The following is a 25,114-nucleotide window of genomic DNA, read 5'->3' as shown; positions in this document are numbered from 1 at the left end:
CTCTTCAGAGCACTGCAGACAGCGTGACCGCCATCTTTCTATGTCTTTGGGAAAAAGATCCCCATAGGGCTTGTGGAAATGCAGCCTGGATGATCCTGTGGAATTCCTATACAAATGTTATTTAAAATAGCACAAACTATTAAAGAGTAAGAAAGAAGTAACAGACGAAGGTCAATATTATGCATTTGTAAATAGACACATTAGATTACAATGTAGGAAAAACATAAATACACTCAAGAAACAAAAACATTGAGCTCAGCTCTAGGGATAAATAACCTAGTTCCTTCTGAGGTGGCATGAAGCTTATTGGATCAAGAAGGAATACATAGGAGGCCTTCACTGCATTTGAAGGATTTTATTAAGCCAAATGGGAAGTCTATGGATGGTTATTACACTATTATCTATAGGCTTGAAATGAAATTTTCTTTTCAACATTTGAATTTAGTTCTCAATTAAATGGCTTTATTGATAGAATTCACATACACAAAATTCACCCATTTACAATTCAATGATTTTAAAACATATTCAGAGTTGTCCAACCATAACCACAATCCAATTTCAGAACATTTTCTTCAGCTACAAAGAAGCTCCAAAGCCATAACCAGTCAATCTCTGTGCCTCCCCTTCAGCACTAACCCACTGTCCGTCTCTGCAGATATGTCTGTTCTGGACAATTCACACAAGCAGAATCATATAGTATGTGATTTTTTGTGGCTGACTCCTTTCACACAGTATATTTTCAAAGTTTATCCATGTTGCAGCATCGCTGCTTAATTCTTCATGGTTGAATAATTTTTTATTTACATAATAAACTACATTTGTTTGTCCATCTGTCAGGTGATGGACATTCAGATTCTTTCCACATTTTTACTATTATGAATTCTGCTGCTATGAACATTCATGTACAGGTTTGTGCATGGACATATATTTTACTTCTCTAGTATATTTATCTGTAGATAAAACTGCTGGGTCCTATGGTAACTCCACTTCTAAAATTTTAAGAAACTGCCAGATGTTTTTCCAGAGTGGTTTGCACCACTTCACATTCTCACCAATGATGTCTGAGGTGTAGAATTTCTCCAACACTCACTAGCGTTTCCAACTTTTATTCCCTTGGTACAGGAGTTAAATCCAGAGACTTCACACTGAGCTATATCCCCAGTCACTTTTAAATTGTAAAATAGGGTTTTGCTAAGTTGCCCAGGCTGGACTCAAACTTGAGATCCACCTGCCTCAGCCTCTCAGAGTGCTGGGATTACCATCCTTGGGTTTCACTGTCTTTTTCGTCAGCCACTCGCGTTTTTTGGTGTCATATCTCAGAAACTACTGCCTAAGCTAAGATTACAGATCCTAACTTTTTTCATTTAGAAAACTTAAAGTCTAACATTTGGCTCTATTTCCAGATAGTTTTTGTATATAATGTGAATTAAGGATCTAAGCTCTTTCTTTTAAAGGAAATATGGGAGGACAGGACTAGTGTTTCAGTGCTTGTGAGTAACAGGCCTGTGAACAGATAAAAGGCTCATTGGACACAGAACAAAACGTTTCCCATGGCCCATTCCATACAAGTGTGCTGTTTGTGAGACATGCAGTGATTGCCAGTTGGCTCCCACAAAGGGACGCCAGCACCTTCTAGAAGTGTACTACATAAGGCAGAGAAAACAGTGGAGACAGAACACTTTCTTATCATTTTCAAAAAAAACAGAAAGATCTGAGACAGTGAAGTCCTGTCCACCACCCTACACTAGCCAAAGAAGCCTTCTGCTGAGCCTAGATTCTGCAGGTGGGGCAGAGACAACAAATGTCTGGGCAGATAGACAGTGAACAGGACCTGGAGCAGTGGTCTTTTGGCCATGTTTTAGGCAAGGAAAGCCTGTGGAGGGAAGACACAGAGAAGTCAACAGTATTTTACCTCCCACCCCAAATCAATTAGCACAATTAGATCTATAGAGCCCTTCACACCTAGAGCACAGCTTGCAAGCAGAATATGTGTACTGCTTAACTGCTTGTAATCAGGCTGTGATGCCAGTGCAGAGTAAGCACAAAGGGAAATTCTGGCTTAACGCTATAACAACTGTTTGAAGGGTTTTATTTTTATTTCTACTTTTATTTTGATTCGTGTATTGTTCCCTTGCTTATTTGTTCGATTTGGGCTCATCTTGGTTTTTTGTTGTTGTTGTTGTTTTCATTTTTTTCTTCCTGTTTTGCTTTTCTCCCCATTCTTTTACATATATGCACCAACTCCTGACAAGGAACATAATCATTATGTACTGCAATCATGTACCAATAAAAAATAAAAATTAACAAAAACAGTTTTCAAAAGTTTTCAGAGAAAAGTGAAAAGTCCGTTAAAAAGGCAAATCATTAGGATTACAGTGGACTTTTTGACAAAAAAAAAAAAAAACTTTAAAGGCTAAGAGATCTCAGAGTAAAGTGTTTCAATCCCTAAAAGAGAGCAGCTTCCAACTCAGACTAATATATACTGCAAAACTATCACTCAGAATGAATGGAGAAATAAGGATATTCCACAACAAAGAACACCTTTAGACATTAATGGATACCAAAGCAGCACTTCAAAAGGTAATCAAGACAATGCTAGAGACACATGGAAGCCAATAAAGCAGAGTCAGATGAGATGCTCACATCAATCAAGGTAAGAGTTAAAAAAGGAAAAATAAAGGAGTCAACAACAGAAAAAAAAGAATGATATGAAAGAACCAAGTCATTCCCTTCATTAATAAATCTCAATGTAAAGGGCCTCAGCTCTCCAAATAAAAGAAACATAGGCAGACTGGATCAAAAAACAAAATTTGATGATTTTATGCATTTAAAACACTCATCTAATTCAAAAAAAATTTACAGACTAAAAATGAAAGAATGAAAAATAATATTCCATGCATCAGGACCTTGAAAGCAAATATGGATAGTGATTTTATTCTCAGACACAGTAAATGTCAAACTAAAACTGATCGGAAGGGACAAAGAAGATCATTACATATTAGGGTAAAAATTCAATAGCACAAGATAACAATCATAAACATACATGTACCAAATATTGGTACAGCTAGCTTCATTAAACAAACACTTCTAGTGGGCCAGGGGTTTAGCTCAGCAGTTTAAATACCTGCCTGGCAAGCACAAGGTCATGAGTTGGGTCCCCTGGCATCAAAAAAACAAAGAAACGCTACTAGAGATAGACAATCAAATCAACACCGACATGATCATTGCAGGTGACCTCAGTACTCCACTTTCACAAATAGATCAACTAAATTTAAAAAAACTAATATCAGAATATCTAATAAAATTAGATTTAATAGATATTCACAGTGTTCTAACCTATTACAACCAAACAGGCATTTTTCTCAGCAGCACATAGAACTTCTCTAAAATAGACCATGTACTAGTCCATAAAGTCTGCTTAAATTAATAAAAAACAATCAAAATCATCCCGTGTGGACTACAAGATCATTGTACATTCAAATTAGAAATCAATTACAAAAGAAATCACAGAAATTTTACAAATACCTGGGCATTAAATACCACATTCCTGAACCCTCAATGAGTCACAGAAGAAAAATTAAACAATTCCTGTAATCAAATAATAATGCCAGTAAAATGTACTAATACCTATGGAACACAATAAAAGCAGACCTAAGAGTGAAGTTTATTGCTATGAATGCTCACGTTAGAAAAACAGAATAAGCTTAAATAAATTGCAATTCAAGATACTAGAAAAACAAGGCCAGTCTAAAGTCAGTATGGAGAGAAATCATAAAGATGAGAACAGAAATTAATAAAATTGATAAAAAATACAAAAATAAATCAATAAATTGAAGAGCTGGTTCTCTTAAAGAATAAATAAAATAGACAAATCCTTCACCAAACTTACCAAAGAAATAAAGATTCACATTTATGCAATTAGAAGTGAAGAAGGTAAAATCACAGCAGAAATCAGTGAAAGGCAGAAGACCTTTCACAATTAATGTGAAAAATTATACTCCAAAAATTGTAGCATCTTGAGAAAAGAAAGATTCCTAGACATATGCAAACTAACAAAACTTAAATAAGAAAATAAAACAACTCTGAATAATCCAAGAACAGGCAGTGAAAATGAAGCAGTAATAAAAAAACTTACTAAGAAAAGATCAGGACCTGATGGATTCACCACTGTATTCCAGAAGACCTTTAGGAAGAATAGAACGCCCAAATGCCTTAAGTTTTACAATAAAATGGAAGGGGTTCCAAAACCAGATAAGGACCCAGCTAAAAATTAGAACTACAGGTCAGCCTCTTTAATGAATACACAAGCAAAAATCCTCAACAAGACACCAGAAACAGAATGCAATAAGTTATCCAAAAGAACATATAGCATAGCCAAGTAGGTTTCATTTCATTGATACAAGGATGGTTCAACATACAGAAATCAAGGAATATAATAACCACATAAATAAAAGCAAAGACAAGACTCACGTGATCACATCACTAGACGCAAAAAACACTTTTGACAAAATCTAACATCTGTTTATCATAAAACCATGAAGAAAATAAGTATAAAAGTACCTTATCTCAATCTGATAAAAACCACTTATGACAAACTAATGGCCAACATTAATCTTAAATGGGGACAAACTGAAAGTTTTACATCTAAAATTGGCAACAAGTTCAGGATATCCACTGTCACCACTCTTGGTCAATATAGTACTCAATTCATTATCCAGAACAATCAGGCAAGAGAAAAAGATAAAGGGGATGTGTACAAAAAGGAAGTAGTCAAATTATCATTATTTGAAGATGATATGATGCTTTAGATATAAAATTTTTAAAAGCCAACAAGACTCTTGAAATTAATAATCAAATTGAATAATGTAGCAGGATCCAAAATCAACACACAAAAATCAGTAGCATTCCTGTACATTAATAATAAACTCCTGAGAAAATAATTAAGGCAACAATATCTTTCACAGTGGCATCAAGAAATATTAAATAGTTAGGAATTAAGCCAACCAATGAAGTAAAAGTCTTCCACAACAAAAATTACACTGCTCTGAAAAAGGAGATAAAATAGGACCTCAGAAGATGGAATGATATGTCAGGTTCCTGGATAAGCAGAATCAACATTGTCAAAATGGCCATATTTCCAAACTGATACATAGATTTAATCCAATCTCAATTAAAATACCAACAGTGTTCCCACTAGAGAAACTAGAGAAAACAACCTTAAGTTCATATGAAACCAGAAAGACACAATAGCAAAAGCAATTCTGGGTAACAAGGACAAAGCAGGAGGCATCACAATCGCAGATTTCAAGTGACATTACAAAGCCTCAGTGATGGAAACAGCACGGTATTGGGACAAAAACAGATGTAAAGATCAGTGGAGCAGGACAAAGGACACAGAAAGAAACTCAAATATATTTTGTCACCTGATCTTTGACAAAGAGACCCAAAATACATGCTAAAGGAAAGGTATTCTCTTTAGCAAATGGTGCTTGGAAAACGGCTATAAGCATACAGAAGAAGGAATCTAGACATATATCTCACTTTGTACTAAAATAAAATCAAAATGAATCAGAGATCTAAATATTAGAAATAATATGCTGAAAGATAGAATAGATAAAACTCTTGAAGGCATAGGCATAGGCAAGAACTTCCTGAACAAAACCCCAATTGCACAAGAAATAATTTAAGAGTCAGCAAGTGGGATTGTGTCAAATTTAAAAGCTTTTGTACAACAAAGAAAACCACTAATGGAGAGAAGAGACGGCCTACAGAATGGGAAAAAATTTTGCCAACTACTTTTTGGACAGAGGATCATATCTAGAATATATAAATAACTGAAAAAAATTATCCCCTCCCCCAAATACAAGATTCAATCAAAAAATAAACAACTGAAATGAACAGACACTTCTCAAAAGAACTAAAAATGACAAATAAATACATGAAAAAATAGGATTGCCAATGATTGGAGAACTGCAAAATACAAGAACACTTGAGATTTCAACTTACTCCAGAAAGAACAGCATCATCAAGAAATCAAGTAACAACAAATGTTGGTGAGGCTGTGGGGTAAAGAAATCCTTCTACACTCCTGTGGGAATGTAAGTTAGTACAACCACGGCAATCAGTATGGATATTTCTCAAAAAACTGAAAATAAATACTCCGTTTCACTCAGTTATTCCCTTCCTGTAAATCTTCCAAAAGAGTTAAAGACATCACATTACAGTGATATATACATACCTCTGTTTATGGAAGTTGATTTAAGATAGCTAATTCTTAGAAATAGCCCATCTGTCCATCAGCAGATGAATGTTGAAGAAAATATGCTCTTTAAATACACAATGGAGCACTACTCTGCAATAAAGCATGATAAACTTAAATCATTTATAGGAAAAAATGAATGTACCTTGAAACCACAATGTTAAATGAAATAAATTTAACACAAAAGCCTAAATATCACATCATTTCTCTTATATGAGAAATCAAAATTATAAAGAAATTAAATAACAAAATAAAAGAGATAACAGAAAATAAGGAGATGTTTCACAAAAGGGCAGGGGAACAAGAGATGGAGGCACAGAAGGAAAAGAATAAGAACACAAAAAGAATGAAATACAGTGCACCAACTCCTCTAATGAATGTAATCATTGTTTAGCAAACACATACTACCAAAAGTTTTAAACTTAAGTAAAAATATAAATACCTCAGCTCCATTAGTTGAAAACACTATTCTCTCCCTATCACAATCATGCTTTGCAAAGAAAGTTTTCTATTTCCACTGAAACTTTTATTTGTAAGGACATGGTCCTGCTGGAATACTGTGAGAACAGCTCCATAACCTCCTTTTAATTTGATCATTAGCAAAGATTCTATTTCCATATAAGGTCACAGGGGCTGGGATACATCTTTTCAAAAAGGAGCACACTCTAACTCATAACAGTCAATGAGTACGTCTTATAGAAATACAGTACTATGGGGTTTTAAAGGGATGTGCTACCAGAATTACAGGATGAGACCACAGCTATATGAATGGAAGTGGAGACTCCAGTAAAGAAAATAGATTCTACCTGATAAGTCACCTTTAAAAGTAAGAGATGGGAACAGACAATGGGGGAGATGGGCCTGAATTGGCCTACAATTGAGCGTTCACTTGAACCTGGACTCTAAAGACGTGAGGCACGTGTGAGGTGCTTCAAGGTGGTCATGAAAGCCTGATATTTTCCTTAACAGGGGAGAAGGGACTCTAAGTAAAAGATCATCCTCTAGAGGACAGAAGAACAGACTAGGAACCAGCGATTTGAAAGCAGTCATATCTACTAGCCAGTTGTAAGTTACACCCTTTGCAATTCTAGCTTTGTGTAGTCTTGCCAAACACACAGCCCAGTCTAACATTACAGGTAGGTTCTAGTTTCATGTTTGGACTGTTGCACTACCGAGAGGCAGAGAAAAGAGACAGGCATTCTGCCCATGTGTACAAGGACCGAATATTGAAGATGACAATTTATAATTGCAGCTGTTGACTCACTCACAATAGCTTGTGCTGACAGAGGCATCCTTGTGAGAAACCCTCAGAAAATTCCCCAAGTGTAGACTTTGGGTCTCACTGTTGATGTGACCTACTTTGTACCAACTTCCTGCTGAGATATGCAGGTTACTTTCAAGTATTGCTACTAACAGTCTAAATGACTAAATTGTTTTTCATTTTAGAAGCTATTATTTACCATTTAAAAGCTATATAAAGAAAGACATATTCATTAAGGAAAATTGATATGTTCAGGAAGAAATGCTAGCTCATTTTGTTATTTCCCATATTATCATGATTATAATACAGATACTTGGTAATAATCCTTGCTTGAACTCCTTAAAAATTAAAACAGCTGAGACTGGGGAACACACTTTGAAAATCATTGCCAGAAAGAACTTTGCCATCAAATGCATAGCATCCCCAGATTCATGGGGGCACCCGTGCCACACAAATCAGTCCACAGCCTATTCAGATGAGTTCATGCATAGCTACCTAAATCATTACAATTCCATTTGGGGACATTTCTTGCTATCTGAGAACTAACAGCTGAGCTCTTGGTCTTGTATTCTGATTGGACTGATTTGCCCCACACACTTCAGATGAGAAAACTCAGATTCTGCACTGGTATATCTGCATGGTCTTTCATATCTCAAGTCCAGTATTTACATACTTGTGGAAGTGATCAAGCAAATGATAATCAAAAACTCTGCTATACATGTTTTTATTATAAAATATTAGAATTTTTTGAATCAGAAAATGAAGTGTCAAGGAAAGGGACACTATGGTAGCTACTGTTATGTCAGATTGTCTTGTGGTGAAACACTATGTTGCTTAAATTGTTCTGTTCTGAACTGTTTTGTTATATCCTCTTTTATCTCAATTTTTTTAAGTAAAAAAGAAAAAGAAAATGAAATGGACATCTGCTACCACTACTTTTTTTAGTATTATAAATGAAGTTTGTAGCTAGCACAAAACAAAACAAAACATAAATAAATAAAACAAAGTTTAAGTATTTACTGAAAGCTAACCTTTGACGCCTGGAGCTGTAGGTCTCTTCTCTTGAGCAGATCGTATTCTGAGAGAAGAACATTCTGAACACATTCAAGAAGAACTAACAGGGTGGCGGTCCAGGGACTCTGTCAGGGCCACCAGTGCTCATTTTTCTAGCACTTATCAGAACCTTGAAATGTGTCTCTCATTCCCTAGCTCCACGATCCCCCTTCTCTTTGGCAGGTGAGGCAGTGGATCAGGGTCCTGTCAAACCCCTGTCACCACCTTCCACATGAGCGCTTCCCCCGCCCTCACAGTTCCAGGGAGTGTGGCACTGCTGGGCTTTTCAGTTTTTGAAGATTCTATAACATAAATTGTGATGCTCCCCTGATATCCTTGGCGTTGCTGAGGAGTAAAACAATCCAGGCTGTTGGGTAAGGGCACATTCAATGGAGAAGACATCTTCACAGCTCCTGGCACATGTGGAAAAACTTTGCCCCGCAAAGATAGAGGCAAGATTTTTCAAAGTGGCTTTACTGATTATAGAACCAATGAAGAAGAGATCCTGAATTTCCACGTCTTCTCCATACTCCGTATTTTGACCAGAGTGCCTTTAATTCTCAGTCCCTGAGTGCAGTTTATCATAGGTTAGCAGGAGTTACATAGGACAAAGCGAACAAAATAAAACATAGCTAGCTTTCATTCAAAACTCCAAAACTTTTTAATAGAAAAAATGAATACAGTGCACTAAAGTCTAAAACATGTAGATCCTTTGACAAATTAACCAAATTTCTAGAACTCTATCCTAGAGAAATACTCTCACAAATATGCAGAGAAAAAATGTACAAAGAATTATCCTGCAATTTTGTGGTTTTTGTGAGATCCAGAAAACAGTTTAAATGACCATCAGAAAGAAATAAATTTTAGTACGTCTGCTCTATGAAATACTGTGAAACATAAGATAGTTCTGTATGTAATGATATCAAAAACATTCCCAAGATACAGTATTAGGTAAAAGAATAATTATTTCAGATTTGGAGGGATTTACATAAAATCATTCAGTGTGGCTATAGGAAATGAGATGCACCAGTTATAGGTAACTTTCAGTTTTCAGTTTGTATACTTTAGTGTTGTTTGCTTTTTAAATAAATAACATATATTGTTTTGTGATAAATCTTTAAAATTTCTCTTATTTCTCATAAATCATGAATTTAGAAGTTTTTTAAAAAATTATGATCTTATTATGCCTTTACAAAGTAACTGAGACCAAGTTAATAAATGATACCATTTAATACCAATTAAATTAGACCATTTAATAAATGATAAGGTAGTTTTAAAATGATGAGCCAGTGTATACACAGAATAATACATATAAAAATGACAGTTTAGTATAGGCTAGTCTTCAATGAGCATTTATTTTCTTTAAACGCCTAACAACATAAAATGCCCTTCCTAAATGGTGAGATTTTATGTATCAAGTTTCTATCTCTTTGAATTTGATCACAAGAAAAGCATTTTGAGTGCTCTGCTGATTATCAATGTATTTTTCTGCTGTAGGTTACAGCTGATTTGTAAATGTTTGCTATTAAATGAATGTGGTGTTACAGTAACACTGGGTCTACTTTCTGACTTCATAGTATATGTTAATGTTCCAAATGAAGAGTAAGTGATTTTTTCCAACAGAATATCCATGCCAAGTCATCAGACCTATCTTCCAATAAGAAAACAAGTGCAACATCTACAGATATCTTGGTTATCTCCTTTAGCAAAAGAAGTTGGCACTTATGCACTGATATAAGTGGATTCTGCACATTTGAGGCCAATTCCTGAAACTAAGCTGTAAATGAAAAGTGAGAAAACTTTATTGGCTTCGGCAAAGAACAAATTCCTTGAGATGATTTCTTTCCCACAAGAGTCATTGAGCAATGTCCTCTTGCCAAACAGGTGTAAGCTAAGCAGGAGTCATTGCCCTAGGAAAGATGAACACAGTTCCTTTGGTATTTCTTGTTATTTTAAATATCTGCCTGAAATCTTGGAAGCCAACCACCCTGAGAAATATGGACAGCAATCCTCCAACCGAGGCTGGCAATAGCTGATGTACCCATCACTTTTTAGGTAGTGTTGACTGTCACTCAAGAAATTATAATCTAGAAGACTCCATGTTGGATCTCACTATGATTTTATAATGACCTGGATTTGTCAGAGAAAGATGAATATAGAATTTTTCAAGGCAAAATTCAACTACAACACATAGCAGTGAAAAGTAACTGAACTGGATGATCAAATTGACCAGGCTTCATTTCTGTGACTGTTAAACTTAAATGTTAGCTCGTCTGGAGTCAGAAAATCCTAGGAAAGTAATTGAATGAAAGGGCACTGCGCTCACCTGTCCCTTAACCCACTGATGTTCAAAGCTCAGTGTGCTGTGCTGAGCTGGAGGCCCGGCCGGAGGTGGAGTCTGCCTCTGGAGGATGTGTCTCTTGCTGGAATTGTCTCCTTGTTCTGATTCTCAATTACCACAAAGTAGCTTTGCTCCTCCACACCCTTCTGCAATGATGTCCCTGCCTTGGAGCTGGGTGTGTCCACACATGTGTTTATAATTCATCCTGTGCGGTACTCATGGGGTTTCCAAATCTGAAGAGTCCTGTACTTCTTCCATTCTAGACATTTTTCATCTGTTTTAACTCTGGACACACATCTCTTTAACTCTGTTACTTTCTGTACATATGTATCTCCTCACTTCATCTTCCCTTTCTCTTCACTTACTTGCCATATTTTCCATCTTTTTTGTCTCTCTGTATGCCAGAACAATTACTTCATATCTCTCTTCTAGCTCATAAAACTCTTTCTTGGCTCCTATAATTGAAATTTTTAAATGCCAGAGAGTATATTTTTTCATTTCATTTCTAAGTGAATCTTTGTTAAATCTACTAGCTAATTTATTACTAGCTCTTTTATTTTATATTTTGTACTCAACATTTCTAATATCTGAAGTCCTTTAGGTCTGATTCTATTTCTTCATATTTTTTTCTTCTGGTGACATCTTGTTTCCTCATTTATTCTGTAACTTTTTTTCGCTTATGCTAATTAATGTTAACTGGAATTATATACTGGAAATTCTTCAAGGCCTGGAATCAACATGCATATCTCCAGGGAGGATTTGTGTTTGGTCCTGCTGGGCATCTGGAGGCACTAAAACTCAGAATGTTTTAAATTTTCGATTTGGATTTCTCAGCTCATAATAATCATGAGAACTCTAGCCTTAAATCTGATGAGTGACTCAGTCTTCCAACTTTCTCAGTAGAAATTTATCGTTCCTAACATCCAAAGAGTAAAACAAACAATTATATTTAGTGCACCCCTTTTGAGGGTCATTTTGCCCCCGTTTTTTTTCTTTTTCTCAGGGGAGGCATCTTTAGAAGCAGCAGCTTTAGATAAAAGTCTTTGACCCTATTTCCTACCTTGTTTAGAACCTGAGGTTTGTTTCTTGTCTTCCAAATATGGTTTTCTCTGTATTTGTGCTTATCATTTTTGGCCTCCTAGATTTTTTCTTTCTTGCCAATAAAACTATACATTTAAAATTTTTTTCCAATTTTAATTTCTTGTTAAATGTTTTGCACCAGAAGGATTTTTTTTTGAATTTCTGGTATTCATATTGCCAGAAAAGAAATTTCTATTTTTCATTTAGTTAACTATATGAAATCTCCTTAGCCTTATGAATTAAATACTGAATTTTAACAAAAAAGAATTGGAGGACATAGAGCTCCAAACTTTTTATTTTATAACAATCACCCTTGCAAAAGAAAAAAATCAGTGAAAAAAAAGTTACTCATTATCATCATCAAAGTTGGGGAGACACACGATAAGAGAAGCATCCTTTAATTTAATTGTACTGCACAGTTTCCTAAGATTGGTGCAACCTTGTCATAGACCATCGCTGGTCTATATGCTGGCATTTGGGAACCACTAAGCAATATCACAGTTCAGTCATTGTAAAAGGATACTGCAAAATCCATTAACCACTAATTATTCCAACCACTAACATCAAGCCAACTGTGAACTAGGACAAATCCATTAGATTTGTTTACAATTAAGTAAATATTGTTTAATCTATAAGACAAAAAAGGATGAACTATGAAATCCAAGTCTTACATTCTATCCCCACCTGGAAAAAAAAAATCACTGAACCTCTTAGCCTCAATGTCCTTATCTATAATAACAAAAGATTACTTCTGTGGCTATTTTGAGAACTAATAGAATGAACACTCATTGGGGTTATGAACTTCTGTACTATCTCCTTCCCCTGAGAAATACTCGAAATAGAAATAAGTTCCAAACTCCACACAATAGGGTATCTTTATATTTTACTCTAAAACAATGTGTCCAATTGATTCCTTTCTTTCCTATCATGAGGAAGTTTAAGCCAGCTAAGATTTTTAGGAGAATCAGATTTGATGGCAAGATAGATCACCTCACCTAAGCTCTGCAGCAGCGGGGACTTTGTTCACAGCGACGCCTCAGCGCCCGGAACTTGACATGCTGTGAATGTCCAATAAATGAATGAGGAATAAGAACACAAATCAGAGCCCTATAACAAATGATGCACAAGAAAACCACCACCAAATTACCCAGCAAAAGCAAAAACTCTGTTTCACTTCACGGTCTCCCCCTCCCTTCCTCCTCATCCTTCTCACTGTGAAACCTCTCCAACAAATTCTAGAGTCCTTAAGGCAGAACCTGGTTTTGGGAGGAAACAGGCAGAATTAAATTCAATATGCAGAACTGTCTTTTTGGGAAACTTGCAATCTGTGCACAGCAAGCAGTCACACAGTAACTGCTTATGCTGAGTTCAGTGGTGGCTCTGAAGGCCTTTGGGAGCCTCAGTTACCTGGCTAGAAGCTATGAGGAATGACACTGGACATTTTCATCATGCCAGGTGCTCTATCTATGTAACTATTTCATTCTCTAAGAAATCAATCAAGCTTGTCACTATTATCCTCCCCTTTTCTTGATGGTGAACCTGTGGCTTGGAAGGGTAGACCACCTTGACTATCATCATCTGGCTAATATTCTGCAAAATGTATGCCGTTAAGTATTGCACTACATGTAATTCAGAGTTTAAACCATTTCCAAGTCTTTGGCATGGGGTGCATGTAAACATCCATACTGTGATGTGAATTTTATTTTTTTTAAAAAATATCTATTCATTTTGATTTTCTTGCACTAGAATATAAATTGAAAAGATAAACATGAAAAAAGAAAACCAAGTCTAAAAGTGAAAATAGAGTTGGAATGACCTGAAAAAAAAGAACAAACCCCACTTCGCTCTCGGTGTTTTCTCCCCTCTAAGTATCTCGGTCCTTTTCTTCACTACCACCACTTTGTGTCTTAATCATCATTTCTCACCTCCATTCATTCCACAAAGGATTCATAATTGATCTTTTGCCTCACTTTTTCCTGCTCCCACACTCATCACCATGTCCTATCACTCCTTCAAGAAGAAAATAAAATACGGGCTCTTTCTTAAAATGCCAGGGCAATTTTCAAGTACTGATCTCACTATGTTCATGCTCTTTCCTAAAACCCTTTTAAAGGTGGATCTCCATCTCAGGAGAAAGACAGATGGAGCCAGCGAGGCCCTTCCTGTCCGGCCTCTCAGTCACTCTGCCTCTTGTACCATCCACGTCAGCCACAGGCTTGTGCACATCCTGTCCTCTCTGCTGGACCTGTTATGCCACTCACCTCCACCCAAGGGAGTCCTTCAGGCTGCCTGCCATTGTATCTCCTGTGCAAAGCACAAGGGTACCTTGTGCTCAGGGGCTCAGAAGAAGAGGTTTAGTGAATGAGTACAAGAAGAAAGCCACCATGTTCCACATTCCAGGTCTGTAAACATTTGGCTTCATCTTTTTTAGCCTCCTGAATAATGATGCTGGATTCTTTCTCCTTCTGTCTACCACGATCAGCACAGGATCCTGGTCTACAGATAGGGCTCATGACCACCACAGAAGGAAAGGAAAAGGAAAGTTTCTCAGCTAAGGATCAGATTGAGTGACCTGCACCTCTCAGGAAACCATGAGGCTGCAATCAACACAGAACCAGAAAGACACTTGTTAGTATTCATTTGCCCTCCTGATTAATCCATCCAAGAGCCATCATGACTCCTAGCAGAGTTATTCACGCTAACCATTCCTCAGTTCGTGCTCTTGAGCTCTCGGCTGCTTTGGATTCTGAGGCTCAGCTCCTCGCTGCACTGTGCACCTCTATCACTCTACCCATGTCCCTTGCTCAATTTCTCATCCTCCCTGTTGGCTACCCAACTCTTCCTATCACATCCTCATCAGCTCCATGCCTGTCTCTCTGCAGCTCCCACAACCTTTGAAGAAGAACCCATTTCTCCCAACCCTGCAGCACCAGCAGGATCCAATATTCCTCCCCAAATCCCTCATCAAATTAATCAAAGGAGTGGGAGTTGGGTATGTGCTTTGGGCTTCAACTCTCCGCTAGCACCTCATTAGGCTTTAGAAGGAATATTGGTGGCACATATGTGACTGATTTCCTCCAAGTTTTTTCTGACCTCCTCCCAACATGCTTTCCTGTGCTGAAGAAGCTATAAAGAAAACTACATTTCACAGGCTTCCTTAGGTCCCAGAAAGACTCCCAAATATATTCACAGGAGACCTGAATTCAGAACCAAACCAAGCGGAGAGGGACACAGGCAGCACACATCTGTCCAGCATGGATGCAGCAGAGACTGTGTATTTCACAGCCAGCGGCTTCTACTCTCCATCACTGCCTGGAGCAGAGATGCGCTGTCCCTGTTGATGGCTGAGACCATATGACCTCAGGGTTTGGGAGACCTTAAAAGCTCATGTGAGAGCCTCCTTTTCTAACTCATCAAATAATTTTATAGCCACGAGTATCTGGTAAAATAGCCTGTTCTACTTAAAATCGACTACAGTGGTTTCGCTTGTTTGAAGCTGAATCTGCCAACACAAACCCCAAGGGCAAACTGTAAGTCCCTGGGGCACTAGGTAAAGACCTGGGCTCCGTCTATCTGGAGGTGTTCTTCGAGGCCCAGGCCATGGCTCACCTGTAAGCATCAGTCCTTGCATAGCACCCTTAAAATACTATACTACACAGCAAGCCGATGTCAGCCTTTAGTGTCAGCCTTTAGTGACATCAAGCTAACGAGTGAGTTAGTTTACCCAAAGGCCAGTCCTGATCTGCTGCCTCTAATTACTCTCTTTATTTTCCCTGTTTAGTGACTTTGTGCTTCCTCTTATTTGTCCCATGAGTCAGTTTATGGACTTTCCAAAGAAACTCCTTCATTAACCCTACTTCTTGAGCTATGAAACAAAGTCATGAGTTATTTTCACTAATTGTATCAAACACAAACAGATCACCCTCCTACGTGTGCTCCAAAGCACTCTGTATGACCCCAGTGTAGAGCTTGTCACGCCGTGTCACTCCCTGCTAGCTTCCCATGTCTCCACCCAAGTGGTGTCCAACACAAGATCAGGGTTTATTTTATGGAATACTGACTTCCTAGGACCTAGTACTCTATTTAATAAGTAGTAGGTGCTCCATAGGCCTTGAGCTTGCTAATAAGTATGTAAATGTATAGTGTAAATTTGATTCTTGTTAAATCACTGACTCAATCTTTAACCAATCAACAAATGCAGTTACAGGGAGAACAAGAATTGCCAAATGTCTACTTATAGAAATGGGACATATAGACTATTATGGAACTAATAAACCCTGTACAAATTACATGCTCTCATACTTTCTCTGGTTAATGTCAAAATGCTATAAAAGAAAGTTATTGCATAATCTCTCCAAAGCTCTTTCCTTCTGTGTTCTGATTTTCTTGGGCTTAGAATTGAACATATTTCAATATTACCTATTAAGGTATAATTACAGTGAGATTTCTGAAATCCTAAATAAAATTCTTTGGCCATATCAAAGTCCTCCTTGGCAGCTCCTTTTCTTCAAGATTGGCATTCACAGATCTCCAGTTACACCCATGTTCCCGCTCATAGCAAACAACACATAAATGAATAGCAAATGGTGTCAGAAAAACAATTCTGAACACCTGTGTGTGTTTGTTTGCTTTTGGCATTTCATTCAACTGCTAGCTATAAATTAATTATCCCAGTCAAAATTAATTTCTCTCTCCTCTGCTGCCCACTTGTACTTTATTCCACAATTATAATACTTAGTACATTTCGCCATATATTCCAAAACTATTGTCTGCTCAGAACTTTACAGTTTATAATACATTTAGATGTACTTAAGTCGTCTGAGTCTCATGACAGAACTGTGACTTGGACAGGGCTGGCATTAATGAGAAATGACAAACAGAAACAGGAAACTCAAAAGAGTAAAAACTCAGTTTAAGTAGGTAGCTAACAAATACACAGCTATAATCAATCTCAGGCATTTTGGCTCAAGGTCTATATATCTCACACACCAACTCTATGAAACAAAAACTATGTACAATGGGAATCGCAGAGGAGATGAACAATTCAGGTTGCTTTTTACAGGCTCTTACAAAGTCTGTAGGACTTTCTTGGTGGCTCACCTATTAACATCCTGAAGATTCACACCCCCGTGGTAGTTTAGGAACTAATATACTGTTTATTCAAAAACTGGTAGGAAACCATAGACATCATTGAGATGAGGGGCCTGGGTGATAAATTAGCTTCCCTAAATAGCAACTGACTATTCTTACATATCAGGATCAAAGCTCTTGGACTCAAATTTATGCTACATCAATATTATAAATTTCCACCACATTCAGACAAGCTATAAATCTAAAACACTCTTGCCCAAACAGTGTCTCTCTGAGTCACTGACTCACCTGAGTCAGAATCATCCATGGTCACAATGAAATAATATATGCTGGTTTCTAGTCTCCACAGTAGAGCTACCAAATTACAGATCTCACCTAGGGGAGGGGACAAATTACAGATCTCAGCTGTTAGGATCCTCTTTTTTTGGTAGTTCACTAATTTCTCAGTCTTAGGTCTGCACTTTATAGATAATTAAGAGATGGTTGCTATTGCTTTTAAATTACACCCAGCAAATGGTGAGAACTATTGATTAACTATATAACAAACCACAGCCAGAGAACTAGGTATAGATACCAAACAAAAATAAATGAAATACCAAAAGAAAATAAGAGCAATAAATAACATAATCACAGGCAGAATAAGGTAAAGATAATCGATTCTGTATAGCAAGCTCTAGAAAGACATAGAGCACATTATTGTGTAACTGGTTATCAGGAATGCCTTAGAACTAGCCAACCAGAAAACAACACAAATCATTGTGCAGCAGTACATGGTGGCACTTGCCTGTTATACAGTAATCCAAGAGGCTGAGACAAAAAGATAAAAGTTTGAGCCTAGCCTGGGCAATTTAATGATTTAATAAGACAAAAAAGATATTTTTAGAAATGATTGAGGGTATATCTCAGAGCAAAGATCCTGGGTTCAATCCCACCCGTATCCCAAAAAAGCACATGACAGCTTGGAGAAGTAAATATATCTTGTCAGATCCTAATATCAAACATGTGAGTCAGTCTTCTATGAAGGCTTGGGATATAGGGACAGAGAACAGAAGGGAGGGGGAAGGGAGTTTGAGGAGGGGAGGCTGACTATAATTCCCTTGGCCTGACTGTGAATCATCTTGAATGGTGTCAGGATGATGGGTTTGCACCTGAGTTCCCAGAGCTATAAGTGACCTCCAGAGGCACAGCACAATCTAAGCCAGCAGGAGGGAGGGCTACTGTCAGGCTTGGTGCTTCCACAACGTTCTATTACTTTTCAGGGTGTAGTTGTCTTTGTGTGGGTACCAGGTGACCCTTTTCTGTTTCATTGGACCTTTTCTAATACATTAAACAGCCAAGTCAAAGAGCCAAACATGCTGAGATCTGAACTGAACACTGTGAATTTCAAACATGCTGGGTTGTCTGGCCTGAAATGTATCTGAAAAGGAATCACAAATGGGACCATGAGTCATTTTCAGTGGCCACAGTTTTAGAACCAAAGAGTAAATTCTGAGAAACCAACTTCCACTATAGGCAGAACTCAGCTTCTAGTGTCTGACCATTTGCCCAAGCCACAGGATAGAGAAAGCTGATGAAAACTTGGTGACAGATCCAGCTGGGCCTGATTTGCTGAGGGGCCTTAGACCTTGGGGACAGTGTGGGCTGCCTTGGACCCTGCTTTTTAAGGAAGGGACAAGGACAGGCGCACTGTTCCACATTCAGACTCCAGGCCTGGAAAATCTGGCCTCTGGGAGGAAAAGATTTCTGGACCAAGAAAGTGGGCAGGAATAAAAATAAAGGATCATTCTTGGCTTTTCCCTGTGACTGTCTCCTAATCCACTGTGAGAGGAAAAGCATTCTGAGTGAATTTCACTACACCCTCTCTTATTTCTGCCTCCAACTTTCCAATCTCCAGAAAAAACAGAAGCAAATAGCTCTTTGCTTAATATCAACCTGTGGACCCACAACAGTGTGCTTAATCTCTCCAGGAAAAATTACCCTTCCTTTCTAAAATTGACCGAGTTTTTTTCCAAAGCCCAGCCATCTCATGAACTCCATACTGCTATTGGTTACAAACAGGAAAATCAAGGTAAATAGAAGTGTGCTCACCCACCTGCTGTCACCATCTGCAGCACAGCTGCAGAGCTGGACTGTGAAATCACATAATCTGACTCTAGAACCCACGTACTTAACCTAGGCAGCAATGAGGCATTATCATAAACGCAACATAGGTTCCACAACCTCACCATTTCATACTTTTTTGGGAAGGATATAAAGTAAAAAGTGAAAAAGACTTTTTATTTCTAACCTCAGCTCTCAAAGGTATGCACTGACTTTTTTCTTTAATATGTGCTGGCATATATGCTTTCATGAGAATGTGCATTGCACAGTAAAATATACACTGCTTTTTCACTTAATTTTCAAAGCTTGTTTAACAAGTGCAAGTAGCCCATTATCTGCTACCCAGAATTTATTCAGCCAGTTGTAATAAATGTCTTTGTCCCTGTGCTGTTTGTACTCATACTAGTAATTCCATAAGATATATTCCAACAACTGGCTCAGAGGACATGTGCACTTTTCATTTTGCTAACTCTCAAGTTACCTGGGGATTCTCAACCCTTTGTATTATGATGGCATAAATGGGAAGGATTACCATGATGCAAATGAGATAGCCAGTGTAAACATAATTGTACATAAGACTGAATATGTGACAGAAACAGGTTTCTCATGTACATTCCAAACTCACTCTAAGAAACTGCAGAAACACGTTCGCCTGTTGGTGGTAAGATGCACCCCTTTCTACAGACCCAACAGAGTCCTGCTGAATGTCTTCCATCTCTGTGCTGCATGCTGTGTCTGACCACATCTGTGCACTCCAGGCATCTCTGTCTTGTGTATGTGGCTTATTTATCATCTTCTGAAACTGTATATTCTCAGCACCTGCACTTACGCAAAACATACTTCAAATACCAAATCTTTGCCAATAACTCTTGTCAAATAGCTGCCCCCTCCAATAGAGCAAGCAGAATTCTTGTGGCAAATTTTCCTTTCTGCTCACCAGCTCTGCTCCTCTGCTCTCTAACTTGCAAATCTGAGAGCCCATGTCCTTTCCTCAGCAAAAAGGAGGAGAAATCACTACTCTTTTGAGAATGAGGAACTTCCAGATTGAGCTGAGACTGAAAACGGATTGCTTGATACTTCCTCTCCAAACTGCTTATCTTTCCTCCTGAGTGGTGGCTCTCCAGAAAATGAGTCCCTGTTGCCAGCTGCACACTCTCCCCTTCCAGCCAAGTGTCCCTCTCCTCAGGGGCTCTGCACACCTCTTCCTTTACCTGCTGTCTCAGACAAGAGCCCAGGACACCCTGTCCTTTATACCTGGACTCGAGTCAATGCATTAATTTTCCTCCCCACTTGAGAGGCTTCATAACTGAGTGCAAAGTCCAAGGGGCTTTGAAATACAAAAGCTTGGGGTTTGAATCTTGATTCTTACCTCTATTGGCTACGTGATCTTGGGCAAGACCTATGACGTCCCTGCCCCACAATTTTATGAATAATAAAATAGGAGAAATAAAAACCCAAATGCACAGGACTGTTGAAAGCACCTGATGTACGGTGCCTATTGTTAGTATCATTCCACAGCCAAACTTCTCAGATGAGGAGTTATTGGTAGTGTCATATAAAATTTTAGGATTGTTTTGTTTCAAATTTGGGGATTCTATCAAGCTTCTTTCATGTATGAGATTGGAAGATACTCTGAGCCTTAAATCTCATTAGCTTGAAAAATAAGTCTCGCTCTGCTGGTGGCAGGTGATGAACTGGAACACAAAACACAAGCTGAGGTGATGTGACTAATGCTGCTTTTCCAGAGCCCAGGAAGGGGACAGCCAGGACGTGCAATCTTTAATAGTTGTTCAGCCCCAGGGGCCTCTTTCATTCTTATATGGGAGTGGAGAAGTGACCCAGATGAAGCCAGTGGGTGACTGGCCAGAAAAGAAAGACCCACTTGTACCATGGTCTATTTGCACTGAGAACATTCTGGGCACATTGCCACTTATTCGGAGGCGCTCAGACTGGAAAGTTTTGAAATCTGCGAGTCCTTTCTGGTTATTACAATGAGAATGAGATAGAAGGCTACTGATATTTAGTAGGGAGAAGCCACCATGCTACATGCAGTATCCTCTATTGTCTGGGGCAGTCCCAACCAGGGAAGGGTAACTCTCTCCAAGCTTTCCTTTTGAGAACTCTGTAGGACCGAGAGTTCAACAAGCCTTTGATTTGTTTCCCATTTTGGTAAACTATACTGCAACACAGGGAAAGGGGTCAGGACTCCTTTGGCAACTTTAGCTTTGAGACTAGGTTACAATTCACACAAGTCTGTCCCAGGCCCTCCTGCCCCCACTGCAATTCCCACTTGGCTTACAGTGCAGAGGGGTACAAGCAGATGGATACAGTCTGGTCTGTAAAGCTTTGGTTGCTAAACTCTATGTGATATTCTTGCTAGGGAGCTGCAGTTTGGTTTCTTGCCTCCAGGAGTATACACAAAGAGGAGCCAACTCAAGGAAAAACACAAGCCTGGGGCCTCCCTGAGGAATATAGTCCTCTATCACCATGGTTCCAGTAAGCTGCTGAGTCTCCCACAACTGGACTCCATCCCCTGGGGTCAGACCTTGCTAATACAGAAGGTCCAAAGACTCCCCCTAGAAATAGTAATAATAATAATAATTTATGAGTCTAGTTATTCTGCTAAGAATTTTATAGTTACTTACTTTACTTAATCCCAAATTAGATAAGGAAATCTCACACTGCAGAAAAGGAAGCCTCACTCATGCTGCCCAGGCCCTTGGCATCTGTAAATGAGTCTTGGACAGGAGTTAGGCTGAACTGCACCATGCCCCAGTGCACCCCAGAATGCCTCTAGCAGGCAAAGCTGAAGGTCCACAGAGGAAAAATTTGTCACTCACAGATCTTCTGCCATTAAAGAGATAAATCCAGATATTATCATTACGGTAATGTGCTCTGTGACTAAGAGGAGCTAAATAGAAAGTCAGTGAATGTCAAACATCTTGAAAAATCTATTCACCGTGAAGTCACCTTCTAATGTGATCTCAGGAAACAATAACATCCATTTGCACTCCAGACACCATTCTCTGTGGTAAATAATATCACGAGGTGACTCTACCCTGTAAGTCCCCAGAAATTGTTTCTAATTATTGTCAGAGGCACATCAATTACCAATAAAGTCTCCAGGAAACCCTCCTCATGGCTCTGATTAGAAACATGTTTTGCTCCCATTTCTTCTGTCAAGCCTTTCAGCCCTCTGCATCATTAATTGTTGTCTTGGCTTGGCGCCTGTCTCCTCACCCTCCGCTCTGACCCGCCCCTCTCATGGCAACATCCGCAGCAGCTCTGCAGCTCAGCCCAGGGCCTCATCTTCCTTTAAAAGCTCCTCAGCACCTGCCAGAGGCTCACTTGTCTCTTCTGGGACTCTGGTGACTTAGGTGACTGATAAAACTGCTTCAGTTTGACATGTACACTCAATGTGGTCCTAATACAGTGAAACACACGTTTCAGCCATTATCTCACCGAACCCCAAAAACAACTCAATTAAGGAGGTACAGTCATTATCTCCATGTTGTATCTGAGCAAAATGACACCCGAGGAGGTTAAGTAACTTTCCTAGGGTCACATAATCAACAAATGGCAGGCCTGCCACTGTTCCAATGTCTCTGCTTCTGTTCCTTGCACTGTCTTGGTCACTTCTAAGTCACTGTCCTTCCCTACTCCCTAGGGTAGTCATCTGCTGACCTACTAGTGACCATTACCTACTTCTGCCATCCATTTTGGCTCCTCAGAGGCAGGTACCACATGTGTAAAGCACACAGCATGAAAGATGGCCCTGGAGATGTGCTCCTTCTACAAGGAAGTACTCCTCTGAAAGTGCTGGCCAAGTGATTTCAGTCCCTCTTCACCCATAGTTTTGCTTGTACCCCTCTTCTGCTATGCATCCCAAGTTCATGCCCTGCTTAGTCACTCAACTACAGTTGCATCTATGCTGATCCCCATCGCCCGCTTAGATCCCCACCTGCCCTTTCCAGCTCTCCTCTCTAGCTCCCAACACCAACAGTTCTGCTCCACACCAAGACCTACCAAGCACTGTTCCTGGCACGTTTTCATTGTCCTCCATCACTTTGCTCATCTCTTTCCGTCTTGTTGAGCTCCCTTGGGCTATTGTGCGTCACTCACGGCAAACACCTTCACCTCCAGCAAACACCTTCAGCTGCCCTAATATCCCCACCCTTTGTTACTCTTCGTTGGCTAACCCCTGAGTTTAGTTAAAGCCAGCACTCCCTTTCTGCACACCTGTATCTGAGCTCCATCACTGAGGACACTGGGGTAATCATTAAGCCAGGTGCAGCCATCACACCGACCCATCTTTGCACAATTACACCTGTGCACTGTACCACCGCTCCTGTTGTTGCAGGTGAACTGTCCATCTTATGTGTGAAAGGGTTTTGGCCCAGACAGGACACTGTAGCCAGGAAAGCCACAACCGGAAGCAGGAAGCCCCATCTCCCCTGCCCCTAGGAAGTTACCTGTGACGCCATCTTCCCGCCCCTGGAAATTTACATATGGCACCAAACCTAGGACCAATGGGCTACCTGTATATCCCTAATGCCCACCTTAGGTTCCACCCCAAACCGAGGCTATTTACAGGCCCCCACGCCGCGTGTCCGCCGGAGAGATCGCCGGATGCCAGCGGTGGGGGTGCCGGTCATCTCTCTCCGTGTTCTCAGAATAAAGGCTGCTTTTTATTTTATATTTCTCATCTTTTGTTAATATTTTTCATCTTTTGGAAATAACTCTAGCATTGTGCTAATCTAATGCTCCATTCATGCTAGAAGCTTTCCCAGACCCAGGAACATCACTTCAGCATCATGCCCTTTGCCTTCTCTACTGAGTCAGTTCAGTGTGCAACAAAAACCATAGGCAACAACAGCGACAAAAATCTCCTTGGATTCTACATCTAAATCAAATAACTCTTTCCCCCTTACAGCAAACTTCTTTACATGGTTATTTTTACTCTAATTCTTCTAGTTTTCTTGTCTTTTTTGAATGCATCACAAATAGGCATTTATTTCCTCTGTAGCATTTATTTCTATCTGAAATATTATGTACTTGTTTATATTTGCAATGGGATTTAGTCCTTGAGCTCTTGAATGACCCTTTTATTAGCACCTAGAATAGTATTGGGTTACTAGTTAGATGCCCTTTTTAAATGCATTTTGAATTAAATGTACAAGTGTGGGAGTTTTTGGAGAGAGTCTTGCCATGTAGTCCAGGCCATCTTGAACTCTCAATCCTCCTGCCTCAGCCTCCTGGGTGCTGGGATTACAGGTGTGTACCACCATGCCCAGGTGAGTTTGGGATTTGAACCCTGGTGGTATGACTCCCTGGTTGGTATTAAAGTCAGAATAGTAGAGGGGTGCATACTTATAACCAAGGACTTCCAGAGCTGAGGTAGCACCTAATAAAACTAGAGCCAGAAAAACAAATGCTGTTTATTATTATCTTATTTTTACCCCTCCTCTGGTGAGCTAAGAAATCCAAATGATATGCATGTGCTATAGTGAAAGCTACAAAACATTCCTCTTTTTGAGAGGGGCTCTTTTAACCCGATGGTAACCACCATGACGGATCGCCCTAGGCTCCTTTTACTCCCTAAAATCTATTCCACCTGCCACGTGCCCTCCCCTCTACTCCTGCCATTAGGTCCTTTCTCCTGCCTGAGAACACCTGCCCACGATAAGTCCACGCCCACAGAGAGTGCCCCATGTGCTGCCAGTGTGTCCACAGCATTGCTGTTGTCACTCTCGCCCTCTGAGCAGGGCTGGGTGGCATCAGACCACTTATCGATCTGTTGAAGTAAGTCCTGCACTCTCTTAAAAACAAAAACAGAATAAACTAACCTTTTTCTCCCCCTGCATTCACCTAGCCTGTCATGCCAGGACTTGCATAAGAAAAACACTTCTTCCTGACCCCTGTAGTGATC

The 25,114-nt window shown here is 39.2% G+C and overlaps 1 long non-coding RNA gene across 1 annotated transcript; it reads right to left on the bottom strand.

Annotated features, from left to right (window-relative positions):
* Nucleotides 1–448: 448 nt before the first annotated feature.
* Nucleotides 449–23,351, bottom strand: LOC134470581 (uncharacterized). Its single transcript, XR_010039520.1, has 3 exons — nt 23,212–23,351; nt 6,239–6,352; nt 449–1,873 (listed from the first exon to the last, which is right to left on the bottom strand). It is a non-coding gene; the product is annotated as an uncharacterized LOC134470581 (long non-coding RNA).
* Between the last annotated feature and the right edge of the window lie 1,763 nt (nt 23,352–25,114).

The sequence above is a fragment of the Cavia porcellus genome, unplaced genomic scaffold (genome assembly GCF_034190915.1).
Source record: "Cavia porcellus strain 051 isolate PalLab524CR breed Dunkin Hartley unplaced genomic scaffold, mCavPor4.1 scaffold_15, whole genome shotgun sequence".
NCBI classification, from domain to species: domain Eukaryota; kingdom Metazoa; phylum Chordata; class Mammalia; order Rodentia; family Caviidae; genus Cavia; species Cavia porcellus.
This window is presented reverse-complemented; position numbering and strand designations above follow the sequence as displayed.